The following is a 19,652-nucleotide window of genomic DNA, read 5'->3' as shown; positions in this document are numbered from 1 at the left end:
TCCTCATATAAATCCACCTGCTCAGTTCAAACCCATGTTGTTCAAGTGTCAACAGTAATTCTACTGCTTTTCTAATGAGTGAATCTCTGATACTAGTTCAAAGAACTCTAAATTCTGACAGCTCTTAATAATATCTTTTACTGTCAGTCTAACAGGCAACTCCAGTAAGGTTTTATTAAAAATAAAGACACAGACCTACTAGAGAATGGACTTGAGGATACGGGGAGGGGGAAGGGTAAGCTGGGACAAAGTGAGAGAGTAGCATGGACATATATACACTACCAAACGTAAAATAGATAGCTAGTGGGAAGCAGCCGCATAGCACAGGGAGATAAGCTCGGTGCTTTGTGACCACCTAGAGGGGTAGGATAGGGAGGGTGGGAGGGAGGGAGATGCAAGAGGGAAGAGATATGGGAACATATTGTATATGTATAACTGATTAACTTTGTTATAAAGCAGAAGCTAATACACCATTGTAAGGCAATTATACTCCAATAAAGATGTTAAAAAAATGCTATCTTATTATTTACGAGTAGTAACCCATTGGCAACATAAAATGAGTCATTACTAATGAATTACAATTACCAGAGGACACTGTTTTAGACTCTTCTGATGATGAAAACACAATTAACTATACCTATAAAACATCTCAGAAGACTGCTTTAAATGAACAATTTCAGGCTAACATAATGAAAATCACTAGTTACACCATCAGATGAAATGGCTTTCTGGAAGGTGGATATTGGGGTTAGAGATATTTCTGTTTCTATGTTTCATATTACAGATTCTGAAATTGTTTTTCAAAGATGGCCACCTACTTAATACAAGTTAGAATCCAGTCATTCTGCAATTTCTCATATCAATATTTGTTATTGATATTGCAGTGCTAGCTTCCGAAGAAAGTAATGGATATCTTCTAGGACCAAGGAAGAGAGAGATGAAAACATCAGTTAACCAAATAATGAATGGGAGCTGACAGTAAGAACCAAACTTAAAAGTCAAAGTTGCCCTGTAGGAAAAGTTGCCCTGTAGGATATTGAATCCTTAAGTCTAAGCCTTGGGCACACTGCACAGTGGGGTAGCTAATTCTAACACTCCCACTAAGGTGAATTTTGAAGGGGTTAAACAACATCCCAAATCCCTGATATGCCTTAACGCTTGATATAAAAATGCGAATCTTCCCGAAAGAGAAACCTTCAATAAGTGTTGGGATTTTACTTTAAGAAATGCACCGAATCTATAATTCCTCAGCTCCCAGAGTGGTGAAGTTAGGAACGTGTTTTCACAGCAGACCAGGAGGCCCCCTTACAAAAGCTTATTGGCAGGGATGTGAAACAAGATCTCTGAAATAAAAATATGCACGCTGAGGAAAGAAAGCACCTAGGCTAGTGACCTGTGCCCTACATCACGATTTGAGAGCTTGCGGGGAAAAAAGGCTCAATACAGCTCAATGTATGGCTGCTGCAGAATCAAAATCTGTCTCTGGACCAGCAATTGTGATTTGTAAAGCAATAGGAGAGGCTGAGCATGTGAACCAAAAAGAGCTGTAACCTGGTGTGGTACCAGAGGCATGTGCCCCCCCACAAAAGATTCCCATGCGTTAATCCCTGGAATCTTCATACATACAGCCTTCTTTATCTTATACCTATCATCTATTATCTTTTTTGTTACATTACATGGCAAACGGAACTTCCAGATGTGATTAAGGTGATGATAGATTTCTTTCAATAAGACAGTTAAGGGTTTCAGTGATTCAACTTAAAGAATAAATTTAAATGATGTGCTCTTTTGGCTCTCTGAGCAACACCTGCTGGTTGGCAAAAACAAGCATCTTATGAAAAGTGGCAAAAAGGGAGCCAAGAAGAAAGGTCGATCCATTTTCTAAGAAAAACTGCTATGGTATGAAAGCACCAGCTATGTTTGATATAAGAAATATTGGGAAAACACTAGTCACAAGAACTCAAGGAACCAAAAGTGATCTGGTGGCCTCAAGGGTTTCTGAAGTGAGATTTACTAATTGCAGAATGAAGAATTTAAACTTAGAAAATTCAACCTAATTACTGAGAATGTTCAAAAACTACCTGACTAATTTCCATAGCATGAATCTTACTCATGAAAAGATGTGCTCCATGATCAAAAACATAGCAGATATGAATGAAGCTCATGTTGATGTCAAGACTACTGATGGTTATTTGCTTTTCCTGTTCTGCATTGGTTTTACTAAAAAAACACAAAAATCAGATTGAGAAGACCTCTTATGGTCACCATCAACAGGTCCACCAAATCCAGATGAAGATGGAAATCATGAGCTGGAAGGTGCAGACAAATGACTTGAAAGAAGCAGTCAACAAAGTGATTCCAGATAGCACTGAAAAAGATATGGAAAAGGCTAATCTACTTAATCCCCACCCCCGCCCCCATGATGTAGTCATTAGCAAAGTAAAAATGCTGAAGAAGCTCAATTTGAATTGGGAAAATTCATGGAGCTTCACCGTGAAGGTAGTGGTTCTGGAAAAGTTACTGGGGATGAGATAGGTGTTAAAGTTGACCAAGCTGAAAGATACGAGCCATCAGTCCAAGAATCTCTTTAAAATCCAGTCTTTTAATGGTGACAAATAAAAAGTCTTATTTGCAAAAAAAAAAAAAACAATTAGTGATGTGACCAAATTTATAATTCCAAGTTTGTAGAGCAATTCAAATAATTTCAAATCAATAATGGGAACTCATTATTTAAAACAATCTCACTGTTGAGCTCTCTATAAACTTAGTTTCTCATACATAAAACTTACTTAATATGAGGTAAACTGAACATTGAATCAAATGTCTATTTTTTTTTCCAACAGAGCAGATAATAAGTTTGAAGCATATATGCTGGCTAGACCTAAGTCATACCCAAGTCTTAGAATTAATCCAGCTTCCCAAAGACATATTAGGGAAATGGTGAAAAACCTTGGACCTTTCAACAGCATTCAACATACAAGTCAAGCTGGAAATTACATGTGATAATTCTCTATTTTATGCCAATCAATGTGCTCAGTTCCCTACATACTTCATTTCATTTAACCCTCACTTCAGCAAGGTAGCTATTGCTATTCCCATTGCCAAGTTTACCTAGGCAATAAGGGAAAGAGCTCTTACCCAAACCTGGTCTATCGCCATACAAGAACATGACGAAGACATCTTACCTTCATTCATAAATATTAAATTGGAAAATACTTTAGTAGAGATCCTGAAAGTCCATGAGGTGGCAATATTATTCCATGAAATGATCAACCTCTCAATCTATCTCTGCCTTCTTTTCTCCCTCTCCCTTCATAGCCTATTTGTCTCTCCCTGGATTTCAATATAGTTCCATATAAAAAAGAAAAGAAAGTTTAAAAAAAGAGTAGAATTCCTTGTAGTAGTTGTTCAATACACAAGCTTTAGAACCAACTCATCACAAATATTGGCCTTCCTTATTTTACTATATTTTAATTAAATTAAGTATATTTTTAAAAATCTTCCTAAATGTATAAATTCTCAAAATTGCCTTTCAGAAAGACAGAGACAGAAACAGACAGAAACTAGGGTTAGATCATTAATTCTTGTATTTTTGTTCTAACCATCTTCATCCTCTTCTCTTTCTCAGATGTCATGTCTCTTCTCCCCTTTGTTCTCATTCCATGTACATTACCATTATTACCATTACTATTTAGAAATATCAGTATGAACTCAGGTTTAGCCTAATATAGGTATACCTGGTTACATATAGAAATATTTATAGATATGTATATCTACCTGGAATTGTATATGCACATATATTTCCTTGCTCTCAGCTGAGCGGGCCTAAAAGCAATAATACTTACATGGCAATGAGCACAGCAAGTGCCAGACCTTGGTTTCTAATACTGTTCTCCAACTGGAGTTGAGTCAGAAATTAAGGAAATGCTAAAAACAAAAATAATGACAGGAGTAGATCAGAGGGGCATAAGGGCCAACTAAAAGAGCTAGCAGAGGCGAAGGCTGAATAATTTATGCAGCAAAATATATTGGATTATAACCCAAAGTATAAAGTAAATATTCATGAGTCCATAGTGATGTATATGTGATGAATAAATAAATAGATGGAGAAAAAGAAACAGATCTCCCATGTGAAAGAATTCCAAAAAAATTATGTAGATACCTGTCCTCAAAGAGGTGAAGATAACGTCCAAACTTTGAGTGAGGGCTATGCTGTGAGTTTTTTTCAAAGAGTACAGTAAAGAAGGTTGCAGGCGGGAAGGGGAGAAGAGTAACTGCACCATACATCAGCAGTGACGAGTCATGTTGATAGTATGCACTCTTGATATGATGTTATGAAAATGGCACTTTATCTTTATGGTCTTCCTTCCAAACGCCCACAGTCTCAGTCTAACCATGAGGAAAAACTCAGATAAATCCCAGTTGAGGGACTTTCTACAAAATATATGACCAATATTCCTCATATCTGAGGGTCAACAAAATCAAGGAAGGTCTGAGAAATTCACAGTCCGAAAGAGCCTAAGGTGACATGATAGTTAAATGTAATGTGGTATCATGGATAGGATCCTGGAACAGAAAAAAAGGACATTAAGTAAAACTAACAAAATATGAATAGTGAGGTTTAGACTGAGAGATCACGATGGCAGTGTTAAGAGGACATGAAGCTTACCTCCCCCAACAAACACATCAAAAATACATCTACATGTGGAATAATTCTCATGGAAAACTAACTGGAAACTGGCAGAAGGACTCCTGTACAACCAAGGCTGTAAGAAAGATACACATGTAATCGGGTATGACGGGAAGAAAAGCATCAGATCGGGACCTGTGCCCCTGGGAGGGGACTCAACAGAAAAGGGAGATAATATGGGCAGACCCTCATGCTGAGGAGTGAGTGGATAGAACCACAGACTGGGCTTCCCAGTCCTGGGGTCCTATGCAGAGGAGACAAACCCCCCTGACAGCCTGGAGAACCACTGGGACAGAGAGAAAGGCTGGAGAAGCCTAGATTCCACTTGTGAGGAGTGCTGGCTTGCCCCCAGTTAGGGCAGAGAGAAATCTGTCCTAACTGCTGCCTCCTCACCATGCTCCCCAGTCTGAGCCTAGTGAATGCCCCAGCCCCACCCACCGCAGGCCACAGCCTAGCACAACAGGGGAAAAGACACAATCGTGGGCTGCATCTGAGTGGAACCACAGACATCTGCACAGACAGGGCATCGGACCTCTGTAAGCACACAAGCCCCACTTGCTTCAGCACTCCCCTCCTTTGAGGCGAAAGTCCCAGTGTAGGGAGAAGGAAAAACACACACTTAAAGGGAACACAGTCAGCTTGAACCAGACCCTCAGGGCTTCTGCTCCAGCAAATGGGAAACAAGTCCCACTCCTGACAGGGTAGTGATGGCCACTGAGCAGATAGGAAGTCCTGCCTCACACCATGAGCAGGCTCTAGCTAGCTCCCTTATCTCCGGCCTCACCACCTAGCAAGGTGATAGGTGCCAGCACACCCTGAGGAAAGACATGATTGTGTCCACATCAAATGCAGCCCTCCCACCAAAGTCACTGGGTACATGCAGTCTGCAGAGGGATGCTCCCATGAATGAACACCCCTTCAAGATCACAATACGTAATTGTTTCAACTAAAATCATAGAGACAGAGAAACTTAAGTTAAAAACAAAAAAACAAAAAAAACAAAGTCAAATAGAGTAAGAGAAACATAAGTTATGAAACAGAAATAAACAATTTACCAGATAAAGAATTCAAAACATTGGTAATAAAAAATGTTAACTGAATTAGGGAGAGAATTGTTTTAAACACAGATCATTTTAACAAAGGACTATAAGATATAAAAAGACCCAACCAAAAATAGGTAATTCAATATATGAGATAGGAAAACTCTAAAAGCAATCAATAGCAGACTAAATGACACAGGGGAACACACAAGTGATCTGGAAGATAGAATAATGGAAATCACCCAATCAGAACAGCAGACAGAAAGGCAAAGGCAAGAAAACAAGGGCAACATATGAAATCTCAGGGATAACATCAAATGTGCAAACAGTCACATGATAGGAGTTCCAAAAGGAGAAGAGAGAGAAGGGTATCAAAAATGTATCTGAAGAAATTACGGCTGAAAACTTCCCAAACCTAAAGAAGGAAACAATTAGCCATGTACAGGAAACACAGAGGGTCCCAAACAAGCTGAAGGTCCCAAACACACACACCAAGACATATCATAATTAAAATGTCAAAAGTTAAAGATAGAGAGAATTCTAAAGGCAGCAAGAGAAACAGAGAGTCATATACAAAGGAATCCCCATAAGGCTATACACTGATTTCTCTGCAAATACTTTTCAGGACGGAAGGGCATGGCATGATATATTCAAAGCTCTGAAAGGGAAAAAAATGCAACCTAGGATACTCTACACAGCAAGACTATCATTTAGAATAGAAGGAGACAAAGAATTTCTCCAACAAGGAAAAGCTAAAAGAATTCAGCAATACTAAACCTACCATAAAAGAAATGTTGAAGGGTCTTCTCTAAATGTAAAAGTAGTAAGAATCTACAGGAAAGGGACAATTCCAATAAGAAAGGCAAATATATAGTAAGGATTGAGGATCACTTAAATAAGCCAGTACATATATTAAAAGACAAAAAAGCAACTATAACTACAATAAACAGTAAAGTGATAAGAATGAAGATGTAAAATATGACACTAAAAACACAAAATGTGGGAGAGGGGAGTAAAAAATATAGATCTTTTAGAATGTGTTTGAATTTATGACAATCAGTTTAGATCAAGTAGATATAATTAAGGATCAAGATATATGAACCCCATGGTAACCACAAAAATACAAAAAGAAAGGAACCCAAGCTTACTACTAAAGAAAATCACCAAACCACAAGAGGAGAAATAAAAAGAAGAAATGAACAGAGATGAACTATAGAAACAACTGGAAAACAAGGAATAAAATGGCCATAAGTACATACCTACCAATAATTACTTTAAATGTCAATGGACTAAATGCTCCAATCAAGACACAGGACAGCTGATTTGATTTTTAAAAAAAAAGACCCTTCAAAATGCTGCCCACAAGAGACTCACTTCAGGGCTAAAGACACACACACAGACTGAAAGTGAAAGGGATGGAAAGATATTTCGTGCAAATGGAAACAACAAGAGAGTAGGGGTAGCCATACTTGTATCAGACAAAAAAGACATTAAAACAAGGCTATAACAAAGGGCATTAAAATATATGTACCCAATACAGGAGCACCTAAATGTGTAAAACAATACTAACAGACATAAAGAGAGAAATTGACAATACAATAATAGTAGGGGACTTTAACACCCCACTGACATCACTGGACAGATCATCCAGATAGAAAATCAATAAGGCAACAGTAATCTTAAATGACACAAAAGACCAGTTGGACTTAAATATGTAACGAACATTACCTCCAAAAACAGTAAAATATACATTCTTTTCAAGTGCACATGGAACTTTCTCCAGGATAGTTCACATACTTGGCCATAAAACAAGCCTCAACAAATTTACAAGGAGAAAAATTATACCAAGCATTTTTTTCCTACCACAGTGGTATGAAACTAGAGATCAACTACAGAAAGAACTATGGGAAAAGAACAAACATGTACACTAAACAGTATGCTACTGATGATGAAATCAAAGAGGAAATCAGAAAATACTTTGAGACAAATGAAAATGGAAATATAACTTTCCAAAATCTATGGATTCAGTAAAAACAGTTTTAAAAGGGAAGTTCATAGTGACATAGGCCTTCCTCAAGAAACAAGAAAAATCTCAAATAAAGAATCTAACCTACCACCTAAAATAATCAGAAAGAAGAAAAACAAAGTAAAAGCAGAAAGAAGAAAATAATAAAGATCAGAGAGGAAATAAAATAGAGATTAAAAAAAAATTTTTTTTAAATCCATGAAACCAAGATCTGGTTTTTTTTGAAAAGATAAACAAAATTGATAAATCTGTAGCCAAACACAGAAAGAAGAAAAAAAGAAAGGTATCCAAATTTGAAGGAAACAGGTAAAACTGTCACTATTTGCAGATGACATGATACTTTATATAGAGAACCCTAAAGTCTCCACTCAAAAATTATTAGAACTAATAAATAAATTCAGCAAGGCAGCAGGATACAAGATTAATATACAGAAACCTGTTGTCATTCTATACACTAATAATAAACTAGCAGAAAGAGAAAGTTAAAAAAATCCCCTTTAAAATCGCACCAAAAAGAATAATATACCTAGAAATCAACTTAACCAAGGAGGTGAAAGATCTATACTCTGAAAACTCTAAAACACTGGTGAAGAAAATTGAAAATGATACAAAAAACAAAAAGATATCCTGTGCTCTTGGACTGGAAGAATTAATATTGTAAAAGTGGCCACTTTACCCAAAAGGATGATTCAAGAAATAAAAGTTGATATAAACATATTTCTTTACATTTGAAGGTGAACATATTCTAAGAGAGTAAAGTGTTTACTCTGTAGAAGGATGATGAGAGGTAACAAAGTTTGGGCATTGTCATTCTTTTGCATTATAAATCTTTAGGATTATTTGATTTTTAAAAAGCTTTGGGTATCTATTGCCTTAATATTTTTTAAGGTAAAGATAAAACTTTTAAAAGTAATATGTGTTAAGAAAATTGACATAACCTTACAGAGAGATCAAATAATTTGTTTTTAAGTGGCAGAATCAGAATTAGAAACCAGGCCACATGAGTTCAGTCCACGTGCTTCGCTTTATGCTTTACCTTTTTACGTGGCTGAATGAAAAAATAAAATAGAATTACTGTGATATAGAAAACAATGAATGGCAGGTATTGTTATAACTATATACCAATGTAAATTTTTTAAATCAAAGAATTTCTTGCTGAAAAGCAACTTGTTACTTTTAACAAAACTCTACTTTCCCCCATTCTTTCCCTTCTTCAACAGAAAGAATGTGCTAACTGGCAAAGTAACTGATATCTAGGACCATCCACAAAGGCATGAATGTGAGACTTTTGACATCCTTTATAGATCATGTATCAATCCCTCCAGAAATATGTGTAATTGATATAGTGTGCTTCTAAATTATCTTCTCTCAAAGAAAAATTTAAATAGCTAATTTTATTAAACAACAGACTGTGTATTGCATTGATAGTTTCAATTTTAAATGGAAATTCTCTCCACCCAAATTTATTACTGGAAACTTTACAGCCGAATAACAAGGTTTTATCTGTTCTTTTCTCCTCCATTTTTTTTCAGAATGCCAACTTTCTCTACCTCACACCCATCAGGATGACTATTATCATAAAAACAGAAAACACCCAGTGTTAGTGAGAACATGGAGAATTTGGAACCCCTGTGCACTGTCGGTGGCAATGTAAAACGGTAGTCACTTTGGAAAACAGTCTGGCAGTTCATCAAAAAATTAAGTATAGACTTACCACATGACCCAGAAATTCCACTTCTGGGTATACACTCAAAAGAACTGAAAGTAGGGACTCAAACAGATATTTGTACACCCATGTTCAAAGTAGCACTATTCACAATAGCCAAAAGGTAGAAGCAATCAACAGATGAATGGATAAGCAAAATGTGGTGTGTGTGTTTGTGTGTGTCTATGTGTACATGTATATATAATGGTATATTATTAGTTATATTATACATAAGTTAGCAAATATATATAATAGAATAATATTCAGCCTTAAAAAGGAAGTAAATTGTGGCACATGCCACTCATGGATGAACCTCAAGAACATTATTCTAAGTGAATTAAGCCAGACAGAAAAGATAAATACCATATGATTCCACTTAAATGAGGTACCTAGGGTAGTCAAATTCATAGAGACAAGGGTTGGGGAGGAAGGAATGGGAAGTTAATGGGTACAGGGTTTCCGACGTATGAGATGAAAAGTTACAGAGATGAATGGTGGTGATGGTAGCACAATGTTATGAATGTACTTAATACTACTGAAATGTAACTTAAAAATGATTTAAGCTGGTAAGTATTATGTTGTATGTATTTAACCACAAAAAAGTTTTTTATTCCAATTTTCTAAGTTAAATAACCCTTTGGTAAATATTGGCTAACCCTAATTTATCTATAATCATTTATCATTGCTTCTAGCAAAAGTGTGTGTTTTTCAACAAATTAGCAAAAGGAAATTAGGGTGGAAAATATTCACCTTTTGGGATTTTAAAAATCACTGAAGAAGTAAAGAGAAAAAAAGAAAGCCTATAGCTATGGTATGAAGAGATCTCTAAACTGAAGTGATCTGACTATAGTTCACAGGACAGGTGAAGGAAGAGTGAAATTTACTTGAGGTCTTGCCATGTGGGCAAAAACAAATCCCTCATGTAGAGATATGACTACACTTTAATAGTGGTAGTGGGCATATGGGGGCTCCTAGTAATTCTGAATGATAGCTTGCAAAGGCAATGTGGGTATGTAGCCAGAAGGGTGGGTGGGTATGGTATGATCACTTAAACTAAAAGGACAACTCAGAAAGTGAAACCTTCACTGCCTCAAAGAGCAATACCTAGACCTGCAGTGGTTCTCAAAGGACAGCACAAAAGAGTAGTATCAGAATCACCTGAAAACCTGTTAGAAAAGCAAATTCTTGGGCCAGACCTACTGACTCAGATTGCTGGGCAAGCTCTCTCTGCAGGTGATTCAGATGTACAATAGTTAAGAGCCATTGTTCTAAACTATACTAAGTGCCATGTAACCACCAAAGACTATTTTAAGTCCCTGGCTCTCTACATTGACTGCACATTAGCATCACCTGGAAGCTTCTGAGGTTGGGCCCCACCTCAGAAAGTCTGATTTAATAGTTGCTTATTTATTCGTTTAGATTCCTAGTATTCCTATGTTCAGCCACGGTGGAGAATCATGTCTTTAAATGTCTCAATCAAACTGGTTTAAAAATTTAAGAAAGAAAAACAGTGTATTAATGTTTTAAGTCGCAAAATACTCATCTTTTTTTGCCAAGTAAATATAAAGTAATAACTAAAACAACTACAGAGTCAGCTAATACTTAGGCAAAATACAAAGTTGAAATCAACAATACACATTTAACAGTTAAAAATAAAAAACGAAAAGGGTTTTATTAAACAAGTCAATTGTGAAAAACATAAGACTGGAAAAATTATTTTTCTAAAAAGAAATTTTGAAATACATAAGCTCTAACAGAGTGGTAAGAAAAATTGACTTTGCAACTCAGGTACAGGTGGGCAAAAGTTTTTGGCTCCGTCATCCATCAGCTGTAACATTTTGGTTAATTTCATTTTTCTTTCCTAAGCTTCCACTTCTCTTCCACTATAAAATAGTCAATATTATGAGCCTATATCAAAGCGAGGTTGCGAGGATTAAATAAATAAAACATGTAAAGTACTTAGTACAATAACTGGCACATATTTATGCTAAGCGTGGGCTTATAACTAAGAAGAAAATCCTACTAAAATGAAAACACAGCAACAAAACAATGTGTAAGTTCTAAGAGTCTGGTAAAACATCTCCGTGATATTCTAAGCTAAGAAAAAAGTATAAAAACAACAGCAATACTAAAACTTTAGGAGAGTTCTCCCTATCTTTTGTGGAGGCAGCGAGTATAGCTGTGGACGTTGCATTCAACTTCCTTACCTCCTGTCAATGGAAGCAACCCATTGTTCACTCAGGCCTCTCTAGGGATTAAGTGCTTCACAAGAGTTTTAACATGCATGCCAGCAGTTGTGCTAGACAGTGTTCAAATATGGATAACGAATTCTTACTCTCTTTGATTCCAAGATAATATTTTTAATTTCTTCATTAAGTTAACCATTACTAATGAAAAGGAGGGATTTCCCTGGTGGTCCAGTAGTAGAGAATCCGCCTTACAATGCAGGGGACGCGGGTTAGATCCTTGGTTAGGGAACTAAGATCCCACATGCCGTGGGGCAACTAAGCCTGTGTGCCACAACTACTGAGCTCATGAGGTGCCTCAACTAGAGCCCACGTGCCACAAACTACAGAGCCCTCATGCTCTGGAACCCACGCGCCACAACTACAGAGCCCATGCACCCTGGAGCCTGCGCACCACAACTAGAGAAGAGAAAATCCACACGCCACAACTAGAGATAAGCCCGTGCACCACAATGCAACAAAAGATCCCGCATGCCTCAACAAGATCCCGCGTGCCACAACTAAGACCCAACGCTGCCAAAAATAAATAAATAAATAATAAATCTTAAAAAAAAATAATGAAAAGGAAATCCCATTTGAGTGTCTATAATGCTAGTAGATGCATATTTACTGCTGATTTTTCCAGTTTGCAGCAGTGAGCCATTAATTAGTTCTTATAACAAAAATGAGTCAGATATTCTAATTAGCAAACAAACACATGTGTACAGTTATTCATGTACTTTCTTTCTTTTCACTAAACTTGACCCAGTATAAGAATTTCTTGAAACTACTAAACCATGCCCACACCCCACTCCATGTGTGAGAAGCAGTCAGTGTGCAGGCACACAGGCACATGTTTGGGTGGGGAACAGTCATCTGTTCATTTTGCTGTTAGAAATAGAGCTGATGGAATTACAAATAATTTTCATTTTTTTCTCAATAGTTTAGGATATTTTTCAAATTTTCCATAATAAGCCTGTATTATTTTCAACATATGAAAAATTTAAGCATAGGGCCTAATCAATAATAGAAAGTCAATAAATAGTTCATGAATAAATGAAAGTAACAGTATAAATGTTCTACACCTTGGTAAGTATTTTTGACAACTTGAGAAAAAATAAAAGCAGACAAAATTAACTGTGATTGTCCACCAAAAACTATTTTACCTACAATTATGCTTGAAAGCAACTGAAAGATTTTTTAAAATCATTAGTATTTAAAAATTAAGCATAACTCTAAAACTAGACTCTCATGATTTTTAAATGATGGTGGGCAAGGGGTAGCCCTATATAGACATTGAAGAGTGGATATGGCTCTAACGAGATAAGCTTTGTTTTGAATTCTTAGTTCCACTACTTCCTAATAGTGTGACCCTTGCGAATGTTACTTCTTTCTCAATTTTTACAACTATAAAATGAGAATAATATTTTCATGTTCCTAGGCTTGCTGTAAGAATTAAAGGGAAAAACACAGGCACAACACCTCACACATAGACACCATTAAATATGAGTGGTGGTAATTATTCAGGTGAAGAAACACTATCCAAATAATATAGGAGGCAATCAGCCCCTAGTTTTCATACCATACTTGTGTGCCTTATTTATGGTACATTTATAGCACACAATGGGTTTTAAAGGAAAACCTAGATTTTAAATCTAAGCATTTTCCACTTCTGAGGTAATTCAACAATATCTGACTATCCCAAGTGTTAAACCAATGTAGGTGTAATTCTGAAAGAATCAGTCACTCAAAACATTTCAAGAAAGTATTTTACTAATTTTTTTAATAAATTTCATTCTTTCTTTGTTTTTTTTTTTAAACCCCACATTTGTTTATTTATTTATTTATTTATTTTTTTGGCTGTGTTGGGTCTTCGTTTCTGTGCGAGGGCTTTCTCTAGTTGTGGCAAGCAGGGGCCACTCTTCATCGCAGTGCACGGGCCTCTCACTATCGTGGCCTCTCTTGTTGCGGAGCACAGGCTTCAGACGTGCAGGCTCAGTAGTTGTGGCTCACGGGCCCAGCTGCTCCGCGGCATGTGGGATCTTCCCAGACCAGGGCTCGAACCTGTGTCCCCTGCATTAGCAGGCAGATTCTCAACCACTGCACCACCAGGGAAGCCCTACTAATTTTTTTAAAAAATTTTAGACTGAACATAGTAACATGCCTGCTAAAATGATTCCTTATTATAATGTATTTTGTTGACTGAAACTTTGTTACTAAAAGGAGAAGTGATAGAAGACCCAAAAGGATTTTACTAAGGTATCAAAAGCAGGGGGAGTAGAAGGAAGCTCCAGGGTAAAAATATTAAATATTAAGAGTATGGAGAAATAAATTAATCCTTTATATCATATGGTGATACCTAAGTATGTTAGATTTCTAAAAGGCTACGATTCTATGACTTTTGTCCTATATACTATGTAGCTAAGAAAGAATCTACCACTAAAACAAATGAATCAAGACAACACTGTAATGCTATGATATAGATGGTCCACAAATCTACTTTCTAGGAACTTATCCTAGGGAAACATATGTACATGTACAAAAGAAAACATATAAAGGATGTTCATTACAACATTGATACCAAAAATGTAATGTCCGTTAACAAAGAAACAGAAAAATAAAATGAGGTATAATCATACCTGGGATATCATATAGCAGCTAAAAGAAATGAACTAGATTTATATAAGATCTGACTCAAATTGACTGAACTTGTCTAAAGAAACCAATCAAGTAACTAAACAATACATACAGTATGATACCAGAACTCTAAAAAAAATCTGTAGAGGTGTGTGGGTGTGTTTCTGTATGTAGGGGGGTGTCCCTGTCTGGAAGGATACATTTCAAGTCTGTATTAGATGGGCAAAGAGGAATTTAGCTTTATCTCTAAAGTTCCAACCTTTTAAAAGGAGGGTATATTTATATATTACTTGCTAAATTAAACTACTTTTTAAATAAGTTCCTGATGTCTTTGATCATAAATGTTAAATCCTTTGTTTTACTAGCCAAATAAGATGTTTATGCCTAAATTGTTCAACAATGTCTGCAAAATTGTGACAACTGATGGAAGATAAAATATTATGTGGTGTAACAAAGATGTGTTACATTGGGTATAACAAAAAGTACCAAGGGTTGATTTATATTAAAGAGGTTGTCCACTGTTTTCTTTCAACAAGCTCAGGATTAAGAGACCCAGAACTCTGCTCCAAGTCAGGGACACGAGTCCTAACAAGACAATACCAAGTTAAAAGCCACCCTGAAAATCACACAGACTAACAAATAAATGTCTCTCACCTCAGCTCAAACAGCATTTTGAAATTAACTGATTTGATGACACTTCCGATCATATTACTTACACTTGCTCAACTCTTAAAGAATGTGACACATTACCTCTAATCTATACAGGCACATGGAAAGTTCAAGAAATAAAATATATGAACTAAAAAGGAAGCAAGCAGCTCTTGAATCTGGCAAGAGACAGACCTTATGTTGGTGTTTATGGAATCAAAAACTAAAGGAGTATCTTCTTAAGATATAAGGTGGTGGTAAGTAAGGAAAATTATTCATAGACATCACTGAGCTGAGATTTGTTTGGCTCTAGAAGTGACCAAAGTAGAATATCTAAATATATTCTTTATTTCCACCAGAAAATACAGTAGAAAGCCTGTTGCCTGATACACTGATTATTAGGAAAATCATCTTAAGTTACATTCCTAAATAAAACAATTCATACCATTCCAAAATACATAAATGTCATTCTGCAATCTTGTGATGTGGGTCAGGCCTTTTTCTGAGCATGGATCGGTTAGCTAAAGTAGTCTTTCTTGCAAAAACCACAGATGTAGTTGTCTATAGTCTCCATAAATGGTTATGCAAATTCAACACAGAATCTAATTCTAATGATTCTCTCCCAAATCTTTTAGAGTCATCTTGCCTACAGTTAATTCAAGGGCAATTTTCTTTAGTGACACCTTCATTGAATCTTTCCAATGCATTCAACTTAGATTTTCACTGAAATCTCTCTCTTTTTTTATATTTTTCTTTCCCTAAATTTCTGTAATAGTTGATTACATTGCATAATGACAGCAACCAGCACAATGGCGTAAACAGATTTGGGAACAAACCCAAGGACTTGGTAAACTGACAGCCCAACAGGTGGCAGCAGAAATACACAGGTGTCCTGGAAAGTCATCCACCAACTGTCAGTGTGGTGTGTTTTAGAGAAGGTCTAATGAGGGTCAGGAGCCTGCCAGTTAACTGGGTTAAGTGTGAGAAGTGGAGAGAGTATCTCTGTACTGCACCTTGTGGCAACGTTAGATTACATTCAATAATCACCAGATTCATTCTTCAGTCTGTATATGGGAAGGAACACAACAACCTCAGATCCTGGCTATCCCCACTGGTTCAACAACCACTGAGTAACTTCACTGGTGCAATACCAAGTGTTAGAGATACAAATAATGAGTTACGCAGGGTTTTTCAACCTCAGAAGTGTATAAATTTGGGGCTCCTTTGCTGTGGGGGCTGTCCTGTGCATTTGGAGGACATCCTACTACGACCAGATGCCAGTAGCAGCTTCCCCTGAGCAGGGACAACTGAAAATGTCTCCAGACATTGCTTAATGTCCACTAGAGGGCAAAATTGCTCTTGGCTGAGAACCATTGCAGTTAGGGTGAACATGGAGCTTTCGGTTTCTAGTAAATTTTGTTGGGACTCTGAACTCCACATTGAGGATCTTTGTTGCCTTTTCTGAAATTCAGAGAAGTAACCTGTCAATGGCCATGACTGGCCATTTGAAGGGCCAAGAGAAAAATGAAAATGTGAGCCTCTCATTCAAAAATTAAGAATTTCAAAGCAGCAACAAGTAGAGCATTAAACCAAGCACAGGGCCCTTTTGAGTGCAGGGCCCCAGGCAACTGCAGAAGGTTGTACATCCACGAAGCTAGCCCTGCTGATGTCACCTAGTCATGGGCAGGGCAGGACTTATGATTTGGGATTCCTGATGCTGTGTTTCCTAAACTTAGAGTCATGTTAAGATCTATTATATCCCAACGAGGAAGGTCTCGAATTTTCCTTTATCACATTTTTCCGTTAATATTCCCTATATTTCACAAAAATATATCACATATAATAGTAAATTCACGTCTTGTCTCGATATTTTAGAAATCAGACTTTTCAACACAAACCTACTAAATGACATTGACAGTTCAAATTTTAGGACCAGGAAATCATTTCTGTTTTATTGGAAACAACCATGAGGAGCTCATAATATTTTACTGGTAGCATCTGTCTCCTTTCTTTGAATGCTAGAGAAGATATTAGTGATGTTCTTTTGCCATTTGGGAACATATACTCTTTCTTCAAAATTTATCTTTGGCAATGGATTCATTCTTTAAGTGATTAGTGTTTTGACTCCAGGTGTAGAAATTAGCGTTGTTTCAGTATAATCAAGGGAGATATAACCACTTACTATAAAATGTCAGAACATGTGTTAATGAAAGATATGATGTTTATGTTTTTCTATCGCACGTGTGTGACCACAATGAACCTAAAAATCTAGCTTTAATATCATCAGTTTGGTCTTACCTGCTAAAGATCACTAGGACATACTTGACTCTACCTTTTCCTTTCCTTTGTTTTTTTTTTTAACATTCTTCCAAATGTAACTAAACAAGGCAAAAGTATTTCTGTTACGGATAAGGTGGCTTCCAAAACACAGGTCAGTACGTTGGTTCAGTAATGTTTAAAACAACAAATCACAATCTTCCGAACAAGTGATTGAAATCCAATTTTACCATTCCAGAATAGAAAGTGTCATAGGAAGTCACACTTCAGCAGCCAGAGACAGCACACCTCTGAAACCAGGACCAAATGACAATGCTGCTAAAAGCAATTGCTAGGGAACGTTTGACAGAAGATGTCACTTCTAAATCCATGCTTTCCAGTTTCTAAGTTCAAGGGTGTTGGAAGAAAAACTCCTCTAAAGATATTTCTATCATCCTTCAGACATAAGGAGGCACTGGCAAAGTATATATAGTGGCAGCTACAGAAAAAAATAGTTTTAAAAATTTGTATAATCAAAAGATATATACAAAGGACAGTTTCTAAGGAACTATTTGCAAAAATGTGTCAATGAAAAAATTAATAGTCAATCTAAGAAAGAAATGGAAAATTTTACTCAAGCCAACCTGAGGGTTACAACCTGGGAGACAGTCTCTCAAAGAGCTCTGAGAATTGTTCCAAAGAGGTAAAAGGGGAGGCCAGTATATGTGTGATTTTGGTGAAGGGGGTACATGCAACCAAGCACACATCTCAGTAGAAGGTCACTGCTAGTCACTAGGAACAGACATCTTAGTTAATGGTTTTAGTGCTTTTATAGGTATGGGAAGACAGAAGAATCAGGTTCATAAAAATTTCTCCTGAAAATATCTAACTATCTGAGGGGCAGTTCTGTCAGTATTCCCAGAGTAGAGTGCCTCATCCTGATCTTCACCCTGAATTCCTTTTAGGATGTACTGTAGGTCAGTGACTGCAGTAGCTAATGACTTAATTCTTACAGAACTGGATGGTGGGCAACATTTTTATTTTACAATCCCTTCCCTTTCAGTCTTAATTTTTTTTTTTCAGTCTTAATTTTGACCTAGGTTTGGGTGGCATTTCATGACCAATTTGTCCACAGCACTAGGAATGCTCATTCCCAGATCAGGCAAGGATTTCACTGATAGGTCACTCAATGTGCCATTACTGGACTAGGCCCTGTTACCAGTAGCCAAAAGCCTCTGGACTGCCCATCTTACTAGTCTGTTACGGTCCAGGAAATGGTTCCCTCTGATTGCTTCTTCCCATATCTAGAGTTACACTATTACAGTCATTGACCTTATAGAACTATTTATTTGATCAATCGTTTCAAATCACCTAATCATCATTCATTTTATCTGAGGCTCAGTCATACATTTGGTAATGCAAGAAACTAATCTTATAAAATAGGCAGAATAGAAGTAATATACCCAGTAACATTAGTAGGTCATAAGTAAGTATTTAAGCTAAGAACTTCCAGTAGGTGCAGCCCAGTATCTCCCCCAGGCAATCTGACCAGTCTCTTCAGCATCAACCACTATCTTCAAGAGAACTGACATATTGGCATTGGACATAAAGTTCACCAAAGCTGTCTACATGTACAAGGTGAGTGGTGTGTCATCATGACCTTTTTATATAATTGAGAAAGGAGGAGAAATATTGATCTTTATGGTTAAGCAGGCATTTCTGCTATTGGGGAGGTCTGCTTAAGGCATAATGAAGATGCACAATGCACTAGAGGGCAGGAGGGAGGCAAAAATGGGCAGAGAAAAAATTTATGTTTAAATTTTTCTTGTCTTCTCTTAAAATTCGAATTTTTATTTAACCAGAGAGTACCACAAATCACCAAGTTTTATTAAGTGATGAAAGAAAAAAAAACGAGTAAAAATGAACTATTTTCTACAAAGGCTGAAGGAGATCTAAAACTTACAGTAGAGTAGAAAAGGGAAGGATTAATGTTAAGGGCAGAGAATCTTGTTTATCACCCTCTTCCCCATGCCTAGAATGTTGCAGGCACTCAAAAAAATATGTATTAAATGAATGAAATCAGTTGTCACCTCCAATGATAAGTGAAAAAAGACAGGTGTTTTCAAAAAGATAGTAGAATAAATTGGCTCATAGTGGATTAGATTCTGACTTCTCATTCCTTATATGAAACCTTTTAGAAATGCAAGAGGTGTGCAAACTTACTTTTAGCACACCCTTGGTTACTTTGTTGGTATGCTGACCTCAATAATAATAAACACTTTGTACAGAGCTTATAATGTATTAATAAGCAGTATTCATATAGATTTATACATTAAATCAATCAATATTCAAAATAACTATTTGAGACAGACATGATAACTATCTCCAGGATACAAAAGAGGAAACTGAAGCACAAAGAGGTCAA

General features: G+C 36.5%; 1 protein-coding gene and 1 pseudogene across 2 annotated transcripts in view; one reads left to right on the top strand and one right to left on the bottom strand.

Moving 5' to 3' along the window:
- The window catches only part of LOC103011176 (40S ribosomal protein S3a-like), a 36,048-nt pseudogene extending 33,457 nt beyond the window's left edge, over window positions 1–2,591 (top strand).
- Window positions 1–19,652, bottom strand: part of SLC2A13 (solute carrier family 2 member 13) — a 454,917-nt gene that overhangs the window by 299,164 nt on the left and 136,101 nt on the right. The gene's annotated exons all lie outside the window — the stretch shown is intronic.

The sequence above is a fragment of the Balaenoptera acutorostrata genome, chromosome 11 (genome assembly GCF_949987535.1).
Source record: "Balaenoptera acutorostrata chromosome 11, mBalAcu1.1, whole genome shotgun sequence".
In the NCBI taxonomy this organism is placed as follows: domain Eukaryota; kingdom Metazoa; phylum Chordata; class Mammalia; order Artiodactyla; family Balaenopteridae; genus Balaenoptera; species Balaenoptera acutorostrata.
The sequence above is the reverse complement of the archived record's forward strand: the minus strand, read 5'-3'. Positions and strand labels throughout refer to the sequence as shown.